The 14,171-nt window shown below is 44.6% G+C and overlaps 1 protein-coding gene across 3 annotated transcripts in view; it reads right to left on the bottom strand.

The window, feature by feature from the left end:
* FBXW7 (F-box and WD repeat domain containing 7) overlaps positions 1 to 12,779 on the bottom strand; it is a 173,401-nt gene extending 160,622 nt beyond the window's left edge. The window contains exon 1 of one of the 3 annotated variants that reach the window (XR_011738823.1): positions 12,141 to 12,754. The gene's annotated coding sequence lies outside the window, so the exon portion shown is untranslated. Of the gene's footprint in view, positions 1 to 12,140 lie in introns of all 3 variants that reach the window. The other 2 variants (XM_071807790.1, XM_065836688.2) reach the window with 2 other exon arrangements.
* Positions 12,780 to 14,171: the final 1,392 nt, after the last annotated feature.

Raw genomic sequence — 14,171 nt, 5'->3', positions numbered from 1 at the left:
TTTAAAAGCAGCCTAGTGTTTCTTTATTATTATTTTTATGATCCTTATCATCGAGACACTGAAACTTAAGAGTTGCTAAGCTGATGTTCTAACCACATTAAAAGATGGCCACAGGAACAGCTACACAGTAAGCACTGGTGCCCAAACAGCACCTCTCTTTTTCAGTAAAAAAAAAAAAAAAAAAAAAAAAAAAAAAAATCAAGCAGTTACTGAAGAAACATCTATCTTCTTACCAATGTGCACTATTTCAGCCAAAATTACTTAGGTATATAAGAACCGACACCTGAAAAATGGTCTCTTTTGAACCAAAGCGACCAATTTCAAGGGACTATGCCAGAGGCAAGAGACACAAAAAGCAACTGACTGACTGTTCATTGCCTCTTCCAACACCAGCACTAGACAGCAGTTAATGAATCTGGTAGGAGCCACCTTCATAACATGAGTGACTCTGCAGGCAATAGCTAGTAGACCTGTGGAATTTGTTGTGAAAGGATGCACACATGAAAAATTGACATGCGTTCAAGGAGAAATCAGACAAGTACACAGAAAACTTTCAAGCATATCTGAATAAACAGAAACAGTCTCTGGCTCAGAGATTATGTGAGGTAAATGTAGATACTCTTCATGCTCACTTTCCAGCTAACATCTGGTTCTCAATGTTCCCCATGCATCCCCTTCCAGATTTCTGGAGATGGATCAAGTGAAGAATCAGGGAACTTCTGTGTGCCTGTACACAATTTTCTTTTATGGCTGCTATCAGACACAGGATACTAGGCTAGAAAGAACATCAGTGCGATACAGTGTGGCAATTATTCTGTTTTCAAATTATTTAATAAGTACATTTTTAAACAGACATACCAGTTAAAGTACAAAAAAAAAGTATTTTAATATCTGGATCCCCCTCTCAAAACTGCTAGCTTGATAAAATACATGAAATAAAAATGTTTTAATAAGCCTGACTTTTCATTCAAAATCTTAGTTTAAAAGTTACTACACCTCTACTGGAACAACATTACTGGTTATTCTCCACCGAACCAAAACATTTCATAGCTTTCCCTCCTACACCCTGTGCCTCTGCAAGCTTTTAGTGTGCATCAGAAGGGCCTACTAGCAGACAGTCCTGGCTGCCATTTGTCTCCCCAGAAAACCTAAATCACCTTGGACTGGGTTTGCAGGTTGTTTTCCTTCTTGAAAAAGGATGCAAAAAATAGATGGAAAAACAAGTGACAGGCATCAGCCTGTTCATTAATTAGGGAGACCTCTACACTCCTGTTTGTTCCCTCTCCATTGTACATCTCACAGGGTTTCTGTCATCTGAATTCAAGACCTCCTAGATCCTAAAAATCAAAGTCTGAGAAAGACACTTGAGCACACACATTTCTCTGCTGCCAGAACTCCGCTGCACAGCTTGGGGGTGTGGAACAGACCTAACATACCTAAATCATTAACACCGCATTTGGAGAAAATCTGGTACTTTTGCACTTGCTCATTTTACAAGCAGAAATCAGAACTGGGTCATGCCAGAAAAGTGAGAGGAAAAAAATTTGTAAATATTAAAAAAAATTATTTTAACCTCCTACTAAAGATATCTAATATTAGAATGCGAGAAAACACAATACTTACCTACATTTAACAGAGCCAGGAAACATAATTTAGTATGTTACAAACAAACAAACCTTTCATGCATCAGCAAGCTAGTTAAAACAATTGTTTAGAGATACTATTGTAAAACTTATGTAGGTTGATATCGGACAATATATACAGCATGGTTTCTGGAAAGGAAACTATGCTTTTTTAGACTAGCAGAATTGTATAACAACAACAGTGAACTAAGGAGAAATAGCTGGAAAACTGACTTTCAAAAATCCTCCCCCAAAGTCTCAAGAAGCCATTAAGTAAAATTAATCATGATGTGAGGGGAAAAAAAATATTTGCATGTAGATGCCAGCAACAAAGCATCAAAAGAAAAGGCAATAAGTGGTCTGTTAACTTGCAGGCAAGGGTTAACAGCAAAAGGCTGGGTTTCTGCTCTAGAACTACCTTCACATGCTCCCTAATGGTCCAGAAAGCAAAAAGTGGCAAAATCCACATCAAAATTATTAAGGCTAAGACAAGAGAAGGAACTGTAAGAACTTCAGATAGTCTAACCAAGCTGGATAAAAGGGGAAATCCATGACAGACAAAGTGAGCAATCAACAAGGTAGTGCACGTCAAGATTAATATTCTACTCACCAACTTTCTGTATTTTAACAACAAATTCAGAAAGAGATGTGTTCACTCCAAGCAGTCCATTGAAGAATGATATTCAGTAAAAAATAAGCTAGGATGTATATAAAATGTTTGGGAGAATATCACAGTTAGTACATTATAAACTGAATACAGCATTCCAAGTAGGCACTCGGAAAATATACAGCACTCCAGATAGGGACACAACGTAAAAAATGGTTTGAAATGCTAATTAAACTAAAACAGTCATCTTAACGGGGATGTCAAAAAGCATCAGAAAGATCATGTATGTCAACAAGAATATATTCAACTAAACTATGGGGTTATAACATCAATAATTATGTAAGACATTACTATGAAATTCATTATTAATATGAAACAATACATTTCCATACAACGAATGCTCAGATCTCCAAACTTGGTTCAAAAAAGAAAAAGAAAAAAAAATTACCTAAACTATAAACCTAACATACTTTTTAAAAGGATTACATGTTTTATTAAACAGCATAACAACCTGTAAAAACAATTCAGACCAATCTCGAAGAACAGTGAATTATTAAAGTTTTACATGTGAAACTTTTCTGTGGCACTACACACCTTTCAACAAAGTTATTCTGAAAAGAAAGGACAGACATACATGTGTCCTGTAATGAAATCCTAATTATTTTCTGCAGGTGGCAACTAGTAGGCAGAGAGAACAGCACAGAAGTTAAACTCTGAGCTCTATAATCAGTAGAATTCTTGAATATTATTTTCATTTTTCCTCTTTGGCAGCAGTCAGCATGGATACACAAAGCTCTGCAATAGCTACACAGCACATGCTGCTTTAGCTCAACTAGCAAACTAAAAAAAGCTTGGTAGGTTGTATGGGGAGTAGCATAGCAGTCAGGCTGCTGGATCTGAACATATTGTGATAAGGGAGGTCACAAGATAATAGGACAGTAATGAGGACTCTGTTACTGCAGTGGTGGGATACAGCAGCAGAGGATATGAATCCACAGGAAACTACATTTTGTTTAGCTCTGCTGCTCATAGAACAATTTGTTTCCCTCCTGTTTTACAGATTTGAATACTAAGATTTCTGCACACTGTAGCTTTGATCACTGTGTTAAATGCAGCTCTGATGAATAAAAGGATTAGTTTGTCCAGATTGGCAGAGCTATGACTGTGATATGAAGAGAACTCCAGGGAAAAACCTTTGAAGATCAAGTGCATGCTCAATTTTATAGGTTGAATTGGCAGTAATAGCTGAAGGTGTTTTTTGTCATGCGTATAGTTTACAGTATGATATTGACAACTATACATCTGCAGTTTAGTATACGATTATAAGCATTTTTAGATTGCTTAAGTTTGTCTTGCTATTAAAAGGGGCAATCCCACACTCCATTTACCCAAAAAGGCTAAGAAGTCAGGCAGCACTAGCACCCGTACTGGTTCACAACCAGCTGCATGTGGGAAGCAGGACACCACAACTACAAAAGCCAAAAAGGGTTTGGGAGGAGCACAATTAGCCCTTTAGGTTGCAGCACATACTCCACACCAGCTTTAGCAGATAATCAGACCACAATCATGAGGTTTCAGGACACAGTTAAGCTGATCTAATGGCCAGCCAGTGCTCAAAGGATTCACTACCAGTTGTGCATCCCCTGTGCCAGATCTAACACAAATCCTATGTCACACTGAGTCAGCTCTATTTGATTTTTTAATTCCCTTCTGACTTAAATTCAGTGAACTAAAATGGTAGAAAACCACTTGCACAAAACTATTTACCAAAAAGTTGGATTAAACCAATAGCTAGCAAAGGAAGAGGTTGGTGGTACGTGAAGCTGTTTGGAACCACTCCGTTCAGCAGCAACTGAGCAGGTCAAATGCATTATCAGAAGACAAACCCATAAAGGACAAATTAATATAACATCTCAGGAACCCTCCATCTTTGCAAAGCTCAAAAAGATTGTATGAAGGAAGAGTAAATTGTTTCAATTTTAAGTTTCTTGGTTTTATTCTTTGCTAAGTCATGCCTAACCTACGCAATCGATTTTGTTCCCACCACACTGCAGTGTAAACAAACAATTGGAATGAGAAGGACCCAAACGTTAACATTTCTTTTGTGCCACCAAGCAAGCTTTTGTTTTTCCAGTCATTCCCAGCACCCTTTTGAAAGGTTCCCACAGCCCAAGTAAACAACACGCAGGCTGAGCAGAATGACTGTACATACCTCCTACATAGGCAGCCAGCAACCGCAGTGTGTAGCTCTCCTACCTAGACAGCCATACATCCACCCCATGCCATGGGACACCACCCACCCTCCCCTTCAAACAAAAAAATACTGCCTGTGCTCCTGAGTCATACTGAAGTGTTACCTAGTGCTCCCCCCAGGCACAGCCAAACAGCAGTAATGGCAGAGCTGAAGTTTGACCCTCGGTTATTTCAATATCAGCCCACTTCTTTTCCATTGCATATCAGGAACTACTTGATTTCAAAACAGTCAGGGATAACAGTATTCAAAGGAAAAATAACAATACAACAATTTGCAAGATTTACCATGGCAATAAGCTATAAAACTGGGAATACAACACAAAACCTGAAATGAAGAAACAAGTATGTCTGGGAAACAAATCAAATATAACCATGAATGTCAAAGTTGTTTTGCTACAGCAAGCCATGTCTAAGAATCAGCCTAGTTTTAGTGCACTCTCAGGTACATACAACTTTCAAAATTAACTTAAAAATCTAGACAAGCTAAGAAACTGCCATTATGGAGACAATCAGGGTCTTCAACACAAACATACTTCTGTATTACAGGTCTGAAAAATTGAAAGTTCAGACATGTGTCTATTAGAGCCCATCTAAGATATTCTTTATGCTACCTATTTCACACATTTGTGACTTCCCTGAAGATACACGTCAAAATGTAGTTAGAATGAACTGTGTGTTACTAAGGGGGTACCAAAGCCTGCATGCTACTCTGCCTCATTCCAGGACCCCCAAGCAGCCATCCAGGACCATGTGCCACACAGCTGGCAATGCAGAGCAAGTCCAGGGCAAGACAAAGTCCAGCAAGCTGGGAGGCAAGCAGTGACTAAGTCTAGCTCTTAACCAGAGTCAGAATCCACCTGCTACCACAGATAATGCAACCAACACACCATGGAAGCAGAGGAGTACAACTGCCCCCTTCTAGCAGAGGCTTGTCACAAGGGTGTGTGTCTGCCCCCCTCTTGGCTACACAGAGAAGTTTAAATATGCACCAGGCAGGCAATCTGGGGTGGGGACAAACACAGCAGGTTGAACCATCATCTCCTTCCCCCGGGACTCTTGCAGCAAATACCGCATTGGAAGAAAAGCAATTCCCAAACAAACTGATTCTTCCAAATTCCATCTTGCTGGAATATCCAGTAGGGCCTGCTGTCTAGGTACATGGAGAAAGAAACAGTGTCAAAAGTCTCCTGGCAAAACAAAAAACAAAACAAAAAAACCACACACACACAAAGAAACCAAACAACCAACAACACAGCAACTTTGCCTTAGCATGATTTAAAAGATGAGGAAGATGCTGAAGATGCCCTCAAGATCCATAAAAACTGTCATTATTGTACTCTGCAGTTAAGAAAAGAAAGTTACCTGCCATTGCAATGATCCACCCACTCACAGAAATGCCACGGATCTGAAGACATATTCATCAGCTCTGGTAACAACAGACGAAACTGCCACAGCAGAACTCAGAAACAAACATTACAAATAACTTAGATGAGGGCATCTCCAGAATCACAGTTTCAGGGTTCTTTTCTATAGACAAGGGTATCTCCAGAATCAGGTTCAGGACCCTTTTCTATTGTGCTAGAAGATCTCTTGCTCTAAGCATTATTGCATGAATTAAAACAAAATAAGATATAAACAGCAGGAGAAGTAGGCACTCCTGGCAAACTGCAGGTTTACTGAACAAGTAAAGGCCACAAGTCATACTCCTTGGCAAAAACACAGGATATGGTAAAGCAAAGGCTTAGACACCCTATCATCAACAGAGATTCAAAACCATGCCAAGCTATGTGCGACAACACTTTCCACAAAAGGTGAGTAACATTTCTTCAGAGAGGTCTGAATCCAAAGTTGTAGCTTTAGTTATCATTATTTAGAGATTACAGCCTTGAACATTGAAGAAAATATTGTTTTTAAGAACTAGCCTTATTAGGCCATGGGGAAGTCAACAAAAGCATGTACCCACTATTGTAAGGTCTAGCAAAGACATGCTACATTTTGCAGCTACTGCAATAGCTAGTGAGCAACTTGTCAAGCATGAACTGTGTCACAGTGCTGAAAGGCTTGAGCTCACCAGGGAACAAACTGAGCAGCTTACCCTCCTAAAAAGGGAACTTCGGAAAAAGCTTGAAACCTTTTCTTCCCCATTGGCTTTGGATTGTGGTGTTCTGGGCTTGTCAGTCATTTAGTAAGACAAGTAGCTTGTCTGGAAGTAGCCTGTTTGCTTCTGAAAACATTGTTACTATCTTCATTCCTGCAGCTATATGAGGATACACAGTCTATCCTTATATATCACATATTTTACATAAAGAGAACAATATCCTTTCACATACCGCTTGTAATATGGCAAACTCCCTACCAGCATAGGCAGCACGCTACAGCAGATTCAAACATAAAATTCCACCTTAAAGAAAACATGATAGACTTTATCCTGAAAAACACGTACTCCAAAAGAATTCACCAGCCGGTGTGTGCAGTAAGGACATTATGTCAGTCAAAGCGGGCAGAGTTAGGCAGATACTGTCAATGACACACACCACAAGTTCGCAGTTCCTGTCCTTAAGTTCAAAGCACCTGCCACAACCTACGACACAAAACCACAGCTGAGTAAACCTGACTCCACACAACCAATTCCAGGAGTACTTCATTCCACCAAAAAGACCCCCGACACTCCATGTGCAGTCAGCAATCCATCACCATCCTTAAGCTCTTGGATAACCCCAGCAAGGAAATACACCAGCAAAGTCTTTGGTAACCTGTATCATGTCAAGGTCCCCTCCCACCTTCCCCAGAGCAATATTTCCAAAGGAAGAGGTGCTGAAGAGGGAGAATGACAAGATTTGACGTCGGACCAAAAGGCTGAGGAACTGGAGAAGGGAACACAGAGTAAACATACAATTATCCCAGAGTTAGTTTAGGTTTCTAATTTTCCAAGAGAGGCCCATGCGTAAAGAGGACGACAAGGAAAGGGAAAGAATGAATCCATGATTACGACCTAGTGGCAAGATTAATTGATTGAGGTTTATGAAGAGTTTACAGGAAACTACTGCAGCTTCTCCTCCCCCAATGTCCCCTTTCCCACAGCTCCAGCTCCATGAGGCCAGGTCTCACCACAGCGCTGACACACCTCTTGGCTCCTCCTGTGGGCAGCTCTGTCGCCCCCAAACAGCACTCTCAACTTTTTGTGAGATTATTAAAGGGAAATTGCTTTTCTTTTTTAAAATGTAGTCTAAGGTATAATAAATAGCATTGCAAAACATATAATACTGGTACAACTCTACTACAGCCAAAACTGAAAAGAACATATACAATAAAGACATCCCATGCTTCTCCATTTCAGGGTCCTATTTGTGGCTGGTCAAAAAACTACACAAACTTCACTAGTTCATACTGCAGCAGCCACCACTGATCATGTTAGAGAGATTCAGGAGGGGAAAAAAAGTGGTTTGAGATCAAATCTTGCTCTTGTAGCTACTTGTGAGCATGCACCTGCTGAAACCATCACATCAGAACTGTGCGGGCAAAACAGCATGCACCAACATTCTTCATCCTCCAGCACAAAGCCAACCATCTCAGCTCAAGATGCAGGCAAAGTTTCTGAGCTAAGCAAGCTGGTTTTGGATAATAAGGACTATTTCACACACCTTTGCTTACCAGCCAAGCTGTGGGTGCTGTATCCTCTAGGCAAGGCTAACATCTTAAATTGCCCCAACAAATGGGAAAAGATGTCTGCTGGTATGTTAAGACATCACATTATGGAAAAAATACACTGTTTTGCCCTTGTAGAAATAACTGCAATTCTTTCAGATAATACCGAGAAAACAGTGGAGAGCTACTGAATAATCAAGACCTGTCTACTTTGCAAAGACGAACAGTCCTGTAGAGATGACCACATACTTTTTGTCATGGTGAGCACAAACAAGATTGAATGCAGCAGTCCCTTTTTATTCTGACATTGCTTACTTCTGAGGTACTTGACCTTGCAAACTAAAATATACATGCATTATATTTCCAAATGAAAATTATTTTGATCAAAGTCTGAAAAAAACCTGCTATTTCAAAGTAAATGGGGGGCAGCAATAAAACAACCCCCACACACAGAGTTATTAAGTGTTTTTAAGTGTGAACTTCAAATACAGGCTGCAAGTGGATGTGCTTACAGACAAATCATACAGACACTACTGACAAAAAAAGTGGCAAGGATCTACTAAAAATTGCTTAATTGCAATGTATGCATTGATAAAGGATGAACACTGGAGTGGCTCATCAGAGTAAAGTGCTGGTGTAAAGAATTAGGCAGGATTCACAACATTGCAACAGAATAATTGCTCCCATTTTCTCTCCCTTCCCAAGAAATGTTCCCTCACAAGTGAGCTGCAATGCCTCTAGCATTCATTACAGCCAAAAAAATACCATGCATATGCAAAGTTCTCGAAGGAGAAAAGCAAATGTGTACTTTAACATCTAAGGAAATGCCTAATCAAGCCGTTATGTTTATTTACTGATTCCAGTTGATCAGAGAACAGAGCTAAAAAAGTAGTACTTTATTATTTCACCCATAATCTATATGAAGTGAAAGTTGGAGAACCATGTTTCATTTTCTACTGAATGCAAAACTGTGACAGGTGAGGAGTGGACAGGGATCAACTATTCTTCCTCTCTCCTCACACAGGAATTAGAAGGTATCCAACATGCCTGATGACTCATACATTCAAAACACGTCACTCAGCAGTGACTTGCCCACTCTTCCCTTGAAGCCATCAAACACATTCACCCAAGAGGAAGCCACTAAGGGCTGCCAAACACAGAGAAGCGACACAGCCCTAAAGCACACACAGACGGTGACTGGACAGCTGTTCTGGGACAGGGACCTGTAGCACATAGTGCTGCCTATAGTCTTTCACAGACATCCACCGGTGACAATTGAGAAACACTGGATACTAAGCTAAACTGACCTTTGATCTAAGCCACTAGCTGTACCACCACAAACCAAGACCAAGATGTCTGTTAACAGTAAGTTAACTTCTACACTTACATGGTTCCAGGTCTTCACCAGACAAATACCTGAAGTCTTTGTAGCCTTCACTGTCACGAGAGACTATCCAAGTATGTAGAAGTGATCTTGATTAACAGATCTTGTCTATCCTATGCACACATGGACCATTTTGGTACAGAACTATCCATCGGTTTCCACAAAACCACGAATATACAATACTTTCTGTCATGAAAGAGCATTTTCAAGAGCAATTACACGTAATCCTCATTATCTCTTTCAACAATTATCCAAAATATGCAGCCCACATAAGAGAAGGCTGAAGCAGGTCTGCAGATAGGGTCTTTATTTCAAATGCAATATACATATGGTTGGTTAACAAGCACCTGTTCTTCAGAAAAAGATCCAGAAGAATAAACATGGTTGTTAAACACAACCTGAATTCAAAACATGCTGACCAAAAGATACTTAACTAATTTAGTTTACTTTAAAGAGACAGAAGAATAGCATTCCTTTCTGTTCAATAACATCTCCAGGCCTAAATCATCACATACCATTCCTTTCTTTTACTGATTGAGAGACAACAAATTCCACTGAAGTAATTAACAAAAGTTCTGCAAAGTACTGTGTAGGTACATAATGGGGGCAAGTAAAGTTAATTTGTCAGTCTAAAAATCTGAAGATAAAAATTATTTTTCTCTAAATTGAAATGCCACTTATTATAAAAGCTTCTCTAACAGTTAAAAAAAATGAAATTCACATACTTTCTGATAAACATTTTCTTCCAAACAGACAATGCTGGAACAGTAAAAGATTATTCAGCTTGAATAAAGGAACTATGTTGATTAGATCTAAGCTGCAATAGGAGGAAAAACTTAAACCTTCACAAAAATAATTTCAATAACATAAGGTGATATATTTCCTTGAGATATTTATGAACCTGGACACCAACAAGAATGCATAAGTGCTATCAACAGACAGAATCAGGCTGCCGTTAACCATTGCCTGATGATGGAGTGGGAAAGGGCACATTTAAGTTTGGAAATAAGAAGTGAGATAAAAGCAAGTGTAATCACCACACTGCAAGAAGGATGTAGAATCTTTTAGCCCCCGTATATTGAACATAGCATGGCACTGGCCATCCCCTTAACATTATGGACTGAAGAGAATACAGCTCCCTGACGCCTCGGCTCCAGGGCCAAGAAAAGCAAAAAGCAGCGAGTTTAACTATTTTTCCCCTCTCTTTAAAACAGTAGTGACAACATGTAGCTTAATGCATGGAGGTATTTTAGTCTAAAAAAAAATAAAAGACTCTTCTTACCTGTCAGCATACTTAGTCTCAAAAAGAAAATGTGAAATCTCAGGTGCCCTTTGAACTTCCTACTGATGTCTACCTTTTCCCGAGTTCTCAGAGGCTATCCCTTTCTCAGTGAAACAGACAAGTACGCAGTTAGGAAAGAGACTCCATCTACTCTCAAATGCACAGCACAAACAAACAGAGTCAGTGCATATTGCTGGAATTCTGTAGTAGAGCTTTCCATTCACACACATGTATTTTTAGACCTTCAGCCACTATACATTTCTTCTGCATTTTATTTTTCTCTAAACTCCACCTGGTAAAGAAAATGCAGAATAGCAGGACCCCAGCAACTGACCCACAGGATGTTCACAAGCTGTTTATTCTTCTTTTAATAAAGAACCAGACAAATCCTGCAACTTTTCCCTCCAAAGTCCTTCTAGACTCCATCCAGAGATATGCAAAGAGGAAGCAGTGCTCAGGCTAAGCTCATGCAAACAGTTTTCACACAGAGTTACAATCTAAGTTTTGCTGTATTTTTACTCAGAGGGAAATTCTGCACGCCACAGAAATTCTAAGAAGCAAAGCAAAACAAAACAAAACTCAAGCAAAAATAGTCCCATTTCCAAACGAGACTCTTCGTTCCTCAGCCTCAGAAAAAGGTTTGGAGTGAGAGCAAGAGCACTTGCTCGTGCTTTGTGAAGAAGCAACTTTTCCGATAAACAAAAGAGCCAATACTACTTCTTGCTTTTAAACTGTATTAAAATGCTTTACACGAAAAAGCAACTCCTTAATAACGTTTCCCTGTGACAATAACACCGGCAATTTCCACCCAAGTGTTATGTAAATGAGCAGGCAGGAGGCAGCCACAGGGTCTATGAGGAACCACTGAACCCTCTAAAGCAGGGGGGGGCGTGTTTGAAAATCTCAGGGTTTACAGCACCGTGGCCGTGCGCTTCGCTCCCAGCCTTGCACAACTTTCCGCCCCGGCGGTTCCGCTCGGCTCCCACGGGCGGGGACGGAGGGGTCCCGGACACTCCAACCGCCCGCCGCCTTTGTTTGCAGGGGCCACCGCTCCCGGCCCGCGCCGCGGCGGGTACAAAGGGAGCGTCAGAAGTTGCGGAGGAGACCTCAGCCCCTCCCGGAGGCCGCGGAACCCCCACCCCCCCAACCCCTCCTCAGGCTGTGCGAGTGGGGCGGGGACCGCCCGCCCGCGGGGCACCAGACCGTGCGCAGCCGGCAACGTGAGCCGCATGGGAAGCGGCGGCCGCGGCGCCGCGCCCCCCGCCCGGCCCCGCGTGCTCCACCGGCAGCCCCGGGCACCCAGCCCCCCCCCCCCCCCCTCCGGCGGTTCCTCCCGCTCACACTCACTTTCCGGGACGGGCTCCGCTGGGCTCTCCCTCCGTTCGCGGCGCGCACGCCTTCCCGTCGGCAGGGCGATGCCGGCGGCGAGGCGGAGCCCCCGTCCCTCGGCGGGAGGGGGCCCGCTGTCCCGGAGCTGCCGCCAGGGGCCGGGCGGCTTCACGAGGGCAGATGAGTCTAGCCCTCCCCGGGCGAGCAGGTGGTCCTCGGGACTGGCCCCGGAGCCCGCTCCCCACCAGCTGCGGCTGTCCCGGCGGCTCAGGTGCGCCGCCGCGTCTTCTCACATGGAGCCGCCGCCTCGCCACCCCTCGCTGCCCCCCGGGCCGGTCTCCGCGCCGCCGCCGGCCGCGAGGCGAGTGGCTCGGGCCGCAGCCCCCGCCCCGTTCTCCCTCTCATGCACTGCGGGCGCCGCCGGGCCCCGGCTCCAGCGGCCGGGGGGGGACCGCTAGGGCCCCAGCAGGGCAGCGCGGGGCAGCCAGGCGGCAGGGCTGGGCGCCGCGGCCGCTCCGCTCTCCGGCATGTGTGAGCGGCGGCGCGGAGCGCTGGGCGGCGGGGCAGGGCCGGGGGGCCAGGCGCGGGGAGGTGGCGGGCAGCGGCGCCCCGGGATCCGCTCGTTTCCTGCGGCGCCGGGAGGGGGCGGGGAGGGCGGGCGGGCGAGAGAGCGAGCACGGCGGCGGCGCGCGCGGATGACAGCCGTAACCCAGCAACAGGCCCCGCCCCCTTGCCGGCGCGGGGCGATGACGCTGGCGGAGGGCAAGGTGGAGCCGAGCAGGTACGGCCGCGGCCGCATGGTTCAGCCCAGGACAAGGGGGCGGGGCCGGCCCGCGCGGGTCTGTGCGCAGCCGCAGTCGGCGGCCTCGGCGCGTCCCGCCCCCTCCCGCAGCGCGGGACGGCTCGTGAGCTCCGCCTGGGACGGGAGCGGCGCTCGCCCGGCCTCCCCGTGACGTCAGGGCCGCGGGGAGGGCGCGAAGCCCTGGCCCGCGCGCACGTGCGCGTGCCCCCGCCCCGGCGGCGGGAGGGGCGGGCGTGGGCGCTGCCATGGCAACGAGATCGCCGCTTCCCCCGGGCCGGCCCTGCCGAACCGCGAACGGCTGCGGCGTGAGGAGCGCCGGTAGAAAGTGCCCGTCATCCGGCGGCCGCGGCTGCCCCTCGGCCGCGCAAGTGTCTCCGGAGCCGGGGTACGGATCTGTGCCCAGCAGGACCTCATCTCTCTGCTCGGGCTTCTGCGCAGCGCTGCCGAGTTCTGGACGCCTCCAACTCCGTAATCCGGACAATGGCTATACAGGCCCTGCTAAAAAAAAAAAATAGTAACCACAGGAGGCTCTAACATTTGTAACAGAGTTGTGGCCGTTATCCGGGACCTCCGACAGGGTTCCTTTACTGCGTGATAAAGAAGACAAGGCACTGTTGATTGAGCACAAGGAGAAAATACTTAATTGCCACTCATCAAACGTGTGTGGTGGCTGCTCACAACATCCGGCCTGTGCACCAAGAAAAGCTTATGCTCTGTGGAAAAAAAAAAAAAGCAGTATTTGATCGTGTTGCTATCATAAGACATATGCAAGAACAAAATTATGATCACTTATGTAACTTACATATGGCATTTGCTTTTGAGTGCTAATCTTTGCCATGCTGATGTACGTCCCAGGCAGACCGCAGACAGACAGGAGCTGCTCTGCCCAGAGCCCAGGCGGCTCTGGGCCAGAGGCTAACCATGCTAAAAGTCTTCCCATTGCCCACCAGCTTTTCCCTATCTGCTATTCAGTTGTAATACTACCTCTTACCCTCCATCATCTTGTGTTGGATGTTTCTTTACCCTTTCCCACAATGTCATTTACCTGATTTTTCTCCTCCTGTGTATTAAAAACAGATGTTTGAGCTTATCAGAGTTGCCAAACCTCTTCCTTGCGCCTGCTGGGACAACACAGCAGAGGAGAACTCTCACTATTCAGAGCTACGACCAGCTTCTTCACCAGCTGAAGCTCCACACCTCAGTCACTGCCCAGCTCACGCTTTTTGTCACAAATTGGCAGGGGGTGC

This window comes from Patagioenas fasciata, chromosome 4, assembly GCF_037038585.1.
Source record: "Patagioenas fasciata isolate bPatFas1 chromosome 4, bPatFas1.hap1, whole genome shotgun sequence".
Lineage (NCBI taxonomy): Eukaryota > Metazoa > Chordata > Aves > Columbiformes > Columbidae > Patagioenas > Patagioenas fasciata.
The sequence above is the reverse complement of the archived record's forward strand: the minus strand, read 5'-3'. Positions and strand labels throughout refer to the sequence as shown.